Below are 10,194 nucleotides of genomic sequence, written 5' to 3'. Positions count from 1 at the left end.
GTTGAAAATATTTGATTCAAGGAGGCCTGTTGTGAGTAGCTTTATGCGTGCTGATTCATTTTTAGTCGATTATTAACTTTTCTGTTTTACCCATCTATTCTGTTAGAGTTTGTTGTTTTTATTTCATCTTGGCTGTGAGTCTCGGAAGAAGTAGCGTAGTGTAAAGGGGGAATGGGCAGTAGCATAGCGTGGATTGCTAGTGCCCAGAGCTATGCACAGAGGCGGTTGCCCTGGGTGCAAAATGGTTAGGGGGTGCAAAATTTCAATACCTGGTGCTGCCTCAATACAACTTTTCTTGTCTCATCTCTGCAGCTGTGATTTTCTGGGTGAAGCAGACACCATAAGGCAGTTAAATGCACATGCATACTCTGTCTGTTCCCCTCCCTTCCATCCACCCCTCTGCATAGCTCTGGGCACTGGCAACCCACGCTATGCTACTGCCCAGAACACCTGCTCCCTGCCTTGCTAGCCTTTTCACACTTGGCCCTGACTGACTCCAGCTACAAAAGCTGAGGCTGTTGAACAGACTTTTGGGTTGTAGTATTGTTTAGGGTTTTGTTTTTTTTTAAGGGGGGTGGGTTGTTGCTGTTATTGATATTACTTTTGTATCTTTATTTTTAGATCTCATGGTGATCATTGCATTTGGGTTGTGTACTTTTTCAAAGTGTTTCATTTATTGTTTATTACTGTTTTTGTTATATTTAGAGTTAACATGATGTTTTCATGATGTAAGCCGCCTTGAGCATGTCTTTAAGTAGGAAAAGGTGGCAAACAAATAAAATGATGTATGTATGTATGTATGTATGTATGTATGTGTAATAATTATAGGGGTTGCTTGTGCGTAAGTTGCCGCCACTCCTGGCTAGGTTGCCTGGTTAAACTTTTTCTGTCTGGACAGCCCTTCACTTCGTGGCTGTTTCAGTCGCTAGCAGAATCCGTCAGTGGGCGTTTCTTAAACCTTTTCCAGCATAAAAGCTGTTTGACGCCAAGTCTCCTCCTACTCTCCCTGCGCGGAAGTCTTCTGCGCAGGGAGGGTGTGGGTAGCGGAGGACCCGTGCTCTCCCCGCTGGTCTCCGTCGAGGAGTCCTGGAGCCCCCTCGCCGATTCCCCCATCTGCCCCCCTTTATCCCTGGTGTTACGCTGATTTCCTTCCCCTGCTGATGAGCTGCCTCTCTCCCTGCTGGGCCCTTCTCCAGCATCACTTGGGAGCCTTGCCTCTGCCTCTGGCTCCGATGTCAGTTCCCTGACAGTATGTATGGGACGCGGGTGGCACTGTGGTCTAAACCACAGAGCCTAGGGCTTGCTGATCAGACGGTTGGCTGTTCAAATCCCCCGATGGGGTGAGCGCCCATTGCTTGGTCCCTGCTCCTGCCAACCTAGCAGTTCAAAAGCATGTCAAGTGCAAGTAGATAAATAGGTACCACTCCGGTGGGAAGGTATACGTCATTTCTGTGTGCTGCTCTGGTTCACCAGAAGTGGCTTAGTTATGCTGGCCACATGGCCTGGAAGCTGTCTGCGGACAAACGCCGGCTCCCTCGGCCAGTAAAGCGAGATGAGTGCCGCAACCCCAGAGTCGTCCGCAACTGGACTTAACGGTCAGGGGTCTCTTTACCCCTTTCTTGTATGTATGTATGTATGTATGTATGTATGTATGTATGTATGTATGTATTCCTTCTTGTTAACTGCCTTGTAAGACAGTCTGAAAGGTGCAACAACCACCCAGGGGCAGAAACAAGAGTCCACATGACTGAAGCTCCCCCCAGTGTCCAGTAGGGGGCGCACTGACAGGCACTACGCTGGGCCTCTTCTTCTTCTTCTTCTTCTTCTTCTTCTTCTTCTTCTTCTTCTTCTTCTTCACCACTGCAATGACCCTGGTTACCCGACTCTCACACTGGCCCAGACGATGGTGCAGGTGAGAATGAGGAGCAGTAGACAACATTGCCTGTTGTGGTGCTGTGAAGGTAGTTTCACTGATCCATCATTTTTCCTCTCCTTCATCTGCCAGAGGTTGAGAAGATGGTTTCTAATTATCTAAAGAGGTTATTAGAATGGTAGAAGGAGGGAGAGCTGGATGGGTGGAGAACTAACAGCCTTAGGGAAAGGTAATCAGTGTCTGCTTTGTGTCTCTGTGACTGACTCAGATAATGTTTTCCCCAGCCACAGATTCTAGGATGTGCATTTATACACAAACCTATCTTGGTTTGAAAATGAATTGAAGATGTTTATGATCTCTGATATAATTAGATTGGGTCAGTTTGATTCATAATGAAGCCAAGTCTTATGGCTGATTTGCTCAGCCAGTTTGAAGAGCCTGGTCTTTAGAATATTAAACATTGCTCAGCCAGCTGACGTGCTTCTCATCGTGTGATCCCTGCCAACCAATCGTAAGCTGACAAAATAGCAGTTACAGGATTAGTAAGTGCTTATATTATAAAATTATGTTCAATAAATGAATGCTTTTTTTGCAATAACTTTGCACACTTCATTTGCAACATTTATACACGAGATGCAAAGTTTAAAGTCCCTATGATTCGACTATAGCGGGGTTATGGTTCAGGAAGCCTGAAATGCTACAACGAAGTGCTGGTGGATTGTCTTTGCAGGGGATGGAAAACCTAAATGCATTGACTCTCACAGCCTCCGGCCACTTCTAAAGGACCGCAAGCTACTGCAACAATACAGACAGGCATGGCCGTTGTGTTTAATAAGCTTGCGGACTGCTTCTGCTCTTGGCTCCTATCCTGCAGCTGAATTCTCTTTCCCCCTTTAATCCATTGCTCCTTGGGTATGTGACCTACTCCACATTATTACACTTGGGTTATTATTATCATAAATCCTTCTGGTTTTGCTTGTTCCATTTACATTAAATATAGTCCCTGTTACAATTGCCTAAATGAGCTTTCGGGAGAGGAGAGCTCTCTGCATTATTTAAAGCAGGCTTAAAAGCAAGGATAAAGGGCCAAATTACCCTCTCCACTGGACTTTAAATTCCCCAAGGTGGGGAAACAAAGCTGAAGAATGCTTCCTTCCCTCTCCTTTGAGCTGCCCTGCCACCCTGCTGGGTGTCCCCTGATAAGTCTCTAGAGCTATGGTTCACTCACCAGGACATCCATTTGCTAATGACAACATGAGCAACATTGCGAGGAAAAATGTTCAGGCGAATTGGCCCAGCTGGAGGCAGGCCCTGCCCAACCAATGGGGAATGGGGCATTTCTGTTGACAGTTGCTCCTGTAGGCCAGGCCAGACAGCACCCACTCCCAAACATCTGCTACCTGAACAGGGATGCCAGAAGGCCTTGGTTTCTGAGCTGACCCAACAATTTCCTGGAGGAGAAGCAGGGAAATGAGGCAGGCAACTTGGAGGCACCTGTCAGTCGCTCAAGCTGATGGAATGCTGTACTACTATAGAACGGGCCCTCTAGGATCACCTGAGTCCCAGGTCTAAGAGAATTCTGGATCAGCATCTTAGGTGGAACACCATCATCTGACTTGCAAGTCCAGGGATGCTGAGAATACAGAATCAGTGCCTCACCTGGTCACCTCCTGGTCCAGGTTCTGTGGCCTCTGACAGCGCATGGTAGACGATTGCTGCTTCTGTCCTCTTCACATTATGTTCCATTTGTAGCTAAATAGACTCCTCAAAAATGCCTTGTCCCACGGTGTAGGTGGCAGATTGACCTTTCGTTCAGTAAGCATGATGGATGGAGAGTGCTTAGCTTCCCACGTTCTGTACAGGACATTTTCCTGTGTACAGAAATACCCTTGCGTTGCCTCTGCCAATGACCATTGGAAGAACATAATGGTTTCATTGCTATCTAATGGAATTAGTCCAAAGAGGTATAAAGTGTAAATGATGATGTTGATGATGATGATGATGATGATAATGATGATAATAATAATAATATAATCCCCCAAAAACTTTATTTGAAATGGTAGCCGTGGCTATCAGCTGTTGAAAGCTTTACCCTCCTCCAAGGAAATGTCCACTTCTCCTTCGAAAACCAGTTGCATTATTCACCACCACATTTTGTGATAGGGAATTCCGTAAGTTAATTGACATACCTGCTATGAAGAAGTACTTTGTCTGTCCCGAGGCAATTTGCCTATATCCAGATTCATGCACATGGAATATGGATAGATTTTTGAATTTATGTAAATATATATTTACAAGTTTTTCCAATACTAGTGATAACAGTGATCTTCCAGCCTGGCACATTTATTTTTATTTTTTTGCTGGTGCCCACTTAATAAAGTTTTGCTTTTTTTCTGGCTCCCCTGCCCTGACTGAGAATAAAATTAGTCCTTTCTAGCCCAATTAAATATTTTCCATATGTGTGTGTGATGAACTGGTGTACCTCTTTTATTTTTGGATATATTTTTTTTTGGGGGGGGGGGGAGCATCTGCCATCCACATTCTTTACCTCTGTCAGCTAGTATTAATACGTTTTCCTTACGCTTACCTGGGTGGCTAAAACTCATCTCCTTTCTGTAAATGAAGGCTTCCATCTAGCCTGTAAACTTTATGGTGTGGAGGACTCTTCATTACGAGGTTTGCATGCTTGAGTATTTCCTCTCCATAGTGGTAGTTCCTCATCCTTATGAGAATAAGATTTGCATTAGAGCATGACATATGACCATCAGGAGGTGTGAGAAGCAGAAGCGCAAAATCCACAACCAATCCACCTTCCTGATTTTGAAATTGCGGTTCACATATCTCCACACCTACATCTATATCTCACCAGGGATGAGTAACCCTTCAGATGTTGCAAACCTCCAGATGTTGTTAAGACTCTCATCAGCCCCAGCCAGCATGTGGCCAATGACCTGGTGTTAAGTTGTGGGTGAACATATCAGACGACACAGCAGTTCTTCAAACAGCTCTTGTTTATTCAGAGGCCAGAACAGAACTGAACTGAACTGAAGGGCTCAGTCAGTCTGCTTATATAGAACTCCAGTACAATGTTACTGTAGCAACTTTCTAAAACTATCCAATCACTGAATGTCACTTTCGATCCTTCATTTGCATAAAAACTATCTAATCACTGAACATCACTTTCAATCCTTCATTTGCATAACTATCTACAGTATCCCCCTGCTGGCCCAGGGTGAGAACTTCAGTAGATAACACCTGGGATGATGGGAGTTGCTGATCCAACAGCATGTTGAGGACCACAGGCTCCCTGTCTGTGGTGTACATGATGATAGCATGGATTTGAAGATGAGTTATCTTAAGGAAGTTCATGGAAGGAAAGCTTCCCATCCTCTCTTCCTCCAGCAGACTCCTACTCACCATCTCACATCAACCAGCTGTTCCCAACCGTCCAAAGAGACTTTCTTTTTTTTTTTTTTAAATAATATTTATTAAGATTTTCAAAAAAAAAAAAGAAAATACAGAAAGCAAGAATTAAAATACGTTCATAGCCTTATTTTCATATATCCACTTTCTGGGACTCCCCCCTTCCCCCACCCCTACCATATTCCTTTTTCATATTGTTGGCTCCACAAGCTCTCAGTTCTAATTAAAAACTTAATTTGTTTAAACCATTATTCGAATTTAAAATTTCTACACTCCACATCCATACCCTTAATAAAACACAAAAAATTTCTTTCCCAGGGCCCACCCCATTTTCATTCCACAATTTCCCTTTTTTTAATAATAAAAACACCCCACATAATAAAAGTATCAGAAATAAGAAATAAAGAGTATAATAGATGAGACAAAGCCAGTTCAAAAAAAGAAGTTAACAAGCCTTTGGATTTTAGTTCTCCCCCCCTGTCCCCGGTTTAATTTCCCCCTGACCACCAAACCATGTTATCCGCCTGGGATTCTTACAATCCATAAATCACCTATTTCCCCCAACTCCTTGCTGGTTTTTTCTTTTCTTTTTTTTCCCTTTCATAATCATTTTTAGAACACTTAACTTCAGATCTTTAATAAAGCTCCCCCCATTGTTCTTTCCAAATTGTAGTCCAGTTTCCTCTTGTTCCGCTGCTGAAACGTTCTAATTCAGAAGCTTAGTAAGTCTGCAGGGATTATTGTTATTCAGGAACAAAAACTTGTGTTCAGTCCCTTCCTTTCTTCAATAGAAAATTCTATTGTCTCCTTTAGCTGAACACCCTGTAGACAAAATATTATTTCCGTTTCGCAGCTTTCCCAGAAGATAACCAGTCCTGTAAAATTCCAATGGTGTTTTTTTCACTTACGACCATCTTTGTAATGTCCCGAAACTCCTCTAGGGGGATTGTTATAACTTTGTCTTCTCTAGTCCAAAAGTCCGATTGTTATCCATGTTTTCGCCATTTTGTATCCAAATTTTAACAAGTTGTAGCAAATTGTAACAAATTTAGCCAGCAAAGTTCTCATAATAAAATCCTCTCTGCTTTCCGACTTTGACAGCTACTTTGACAGCTGTCAAAATCTCCGACTCTTTTCACCAGGCTCTCTCTTCAATCACCCCGGTTCCCAGGGGGGGGGGGTTACGTTTCTTCTCCCTCAGTTCATCCTCCAGCACAGTTCTTATAATTCCCCATCGTGGAATTCTTAGTTTTTATCAGCAATACAAATCTTTTTGGACCTTGGTTGCCCCGTCCTTGTCTTGAAAGGTTTACAATAGGGGGGGGGACTGACTTCCTTTTTGGATCCCCCCCCGCTCGTATCCAATTCAAAAAGAAATTCTTTTTTTCCTCCTTTTAAACCCAGGTTCCAAAATACTCACGGGTTGTTGTCTAAAAGTCCGAATTTTCAATAGAAGAAGTCAGCGCTCTCCGCCGGATGGCATGCGGCTGCGCTCGGCAGGGATAGCAGAGGACTCAAAGCACCACGCTTCTCCCCGGCACCCGATCCGTAGCCTTTAAAAAGGCTCCTTCACGAGTCGGGAGGGCGCTAGCGGTGCCAGCCGAGTCTCCATGTCCACGACCCTCGTGGCCGTGGTTTTTAAGGGTCCCCGCATCGCCGGTGCGGTAGGACCCAGCCCCTGCCGAGCAGGCTCCCTCCGGAGCTCGGAGGGAGTCCGCCATTCGGCGATGGCGCCAACCCGGAAGTCCCGTCCAAAGAGACTTTCAAGGGGTTGCAGGTGGCTGAGGGGGAAGAAAGGAAAGGAAAACTTTTGTGAACTTTGTTAAGTTATCATATCGGAGGATGCAATAACACCAGTGCAGATAGGAAGAATGTACAAAACAGCTTCAAACATATGCTGGAAATGTAAGGAAAAAGAAGGGAACTTTTACCATATGTGGTGGGATTGTTGTAAAATTTAAAAAATCTGGGAAATGATATATAATGAGTTGAAGAAAATGTTCCAATTAACATTTGTAAAAAAACCTGAAGCCTTTTTGTTAGGGATTGTAGGAAAAGACCTGCCAAGGAAACTGAAAAAACATTTTCATGTATGCGACAACGGCGGCAAGAGTCTTAATAGCACAGGGATGGAAGAATGAAGAATGAAGAACTGTGGCAAGAGAAACTGATGGACTATGCGGAATTGGCGAAACTGACACATAAACTACGTGATAAGGACAGCTGTGACTTTAAAGAAGAATGGGAACCTTTAACAAAGTACTTAAAGAAACAATAAAATGAACTGGACTCCTTGGCAGGTTTTGAATAAACATACACAAATTTATTATGGGTAACATACAGACAGATAAATTAAGAATCTTTACAATTTAATAATATGCAGAGATTAACATGTGCTGAAAAACCAGGGAGAGGAGCTGAGGGAAGTCTCTGGAGGAGTGGGTGGGAGGCAGAGTTATTTCTTTTTTCTGGGGAGGTGGGAGGGAAAAATGGGGGGGGGAATTAAAAATTGAGGATGATATGTGTTGGATAACCTGTTATGTTGAAAATTTCAATAAAATTAAAAAAATAAATAAATCGGAGGATACAAGCTTACGCAAGGATGGCACTTAATGAACTATGTGCTGCTGTGGTAAATGACCATGGCCTCATGTTTTGGGGGTGCTGGCTTGTGAGAACATGCCATGTTTTTTAAGTGCTCTTATGTATGGATAGGCAGAGGAGCAGGGCTTTTTTTCTTTTCAGCTGGAGCTCAGCAGAGCTCAGCTGAAGCACCTCTCAGGTGGGCGCCATTGCCATTGCAAGAGAACAAGGGAGACGTTCGTGGTGAGCTCTGGCACCTCTTTTTTCTAGAAAAATAGCACTGCAGAGGAGTAATGCATGCTTTACAGTTTACTATTGAGGACCCAAAATGATACTTTGAAAAGGTCACCAAACGAAACGAATTTGCTGTTTGTGAGCACTTTTCTACTTTTTTTAAAAAATACAAAGGAGAGTATATTTTGCAGGATGCTTTTCTTTTTTTTATATAACTAAACGAGTTTTTTAATTGCTTGATTTACTTATCTCGTCTGAGATCGCCTGATATACTCTGCTGCTTTTTAATTGCTCGAAAAGTTGAGCAGTTTTTCATGTTTTAAGGAGTGCTGAATTGTATAATTAAAACACTAACAGTGTAAATCAACAGTGCAGAAGAAAGACAGCAGAGAATTAAGCGAGCTTCTTGGCATAATAATAAAATCAAACCGGCATGAAAAGGGCCCATTAGAGAAGAGATACTGAATACTAATGCTCCCAAGTTTGGCAGGCAGGAGGTGGAGGTAGAGGGAGATGAGAGGGAACGTTACGAAGACCCCACCGGCAGCGTGGCAGTCAAGCCTGTTCCTGGTGGCTCGCGCACTGGAGCTGAGCAGCAGAAGCTTATCTGTTGTGAAAGTTAGCAAATGGCGACAGCATATGGTGGCGAACAGGATATGACATAGAAATTGCTTTTAATTAGGGCTTGCGTTGGGTTGTGGAATCGCTTCTCTGGCATGCTGGGGTCCAGATGCTGCAGAAAATTGGATGGGGGGAGGTGGCGGCAAAAGCCCCGTTCCCTGCTGTTCAGCTGCTGTGTACTTTGGAGGACACCGCAGCCTCATCAAGAAGGAATTGGCTTAAGAGGCAATTAGTTAGATTTAGGTTCAATATCGATGAAGTCTCTCCCTGCCGGCGGAGTCGCTTGGAAGAATGAGTAAGAACCTGAGAGCTGCCAGGGTGGGCCGGTGGCTCAGTCTAGCCAAATTTCCTTTCTCAGATAGTGGCCACTGCCTCCCAGTAAATGAATGGAAAGCCACAGGGCGGCCAGAGACCAATCCATTCATTCCCCCCAATTATCTACCAGTAGCCCCTAGCAGCCAGAAGCGCAACGACAGCAAAGAAGAAATATTGATCAAAACTGGATGGTAGTCAAGGCCGAAAGTAGCTGCATCCCAGCCTATCTCAGCCCTAGTTTCGTTCCGAGGTCTGTTCCTGTAATTAAGAGGCTTGAGTCATGGAAGGTGGAGCTTGAAGGGCAGCTGACCGAAGGTATTGCTATTAATACCAGGCCTAGCCAATCCAGAGGCTTCATACAGCTGGCCAATCGGAGACACTGATATTTCACTTCTCTTCTGTCCTCCAAACGACTCCAAGGTCTGACTACAAACGGCCCATGTTAGCTTATTACAGGCATAGGGAAACTTGGCCCTCCAGATGTCTTGGGACTACATCTCCCACCATCCCTGACCACTGTTAGCTAGGGATGATGGGAGTTGTAGTCCCAAAACATCTGGAGGGCCAAGTTTGCCTATGCCTCGCTTATTAGATGTGGGCTATGTACAAACGATACAGTGGTACCTCACGTTACATACGCTTCAGGTTACAGACGCTTCAGGTTACAGACTACGCTAATCCAGAAATAGTACCTCAGGTTAAGAACTTTGCTTCAGGATGAGAACAGAAATAGCGCAGCAGCAGTGGGAGGCCCCATTAGCTAAAGTGGTGCTTCAGGTTAAGAACAGTTTCAGGTTAAGAATGGACCTCCGGAATGAATTAAGTAACTAACCAGAGGTACCACTGTATTGTCAAGGAGCTGTTAAGTGAGCCAGGTCAGCCACAGGACAGGCACACACACAGAAGGCATGGATTGCAGTTAGCATTTTATTAGCAGGAAAAAACATCAAGGCAGCAATGTCCCTGGTCTGTCTTCGCTCAATGAAGGCATTGCTCAAACTGAGCTCTAGGCATGCCCTTCCCCTCTAACCTCTCACTCTGGATCCCTCCCAAGCAGCATCAAGTGTGGGCTCCTCCTCTGGGCCTGTCTGGTGCATTGCTTAGCAACGTGCAGGACTCTCCTCAAGCAGGAAGTCAGAGGGGGA

This window comes from Podarcis pityusensis (genome assembly GCF_964106645.2).
Source record: "Podarcis pityusensis genome assembly, chromosome: 2".
Classification (NCBI taxonomy): domain Eukaryota; kingdom Metazoa; phylum Chordata; class Lepidosauria; order Squamata; family Lacertidae; genus Podarcis; species Podarcis pityusensis.
Note: the sequence above shows the minus strand (reverse complement) of the source record.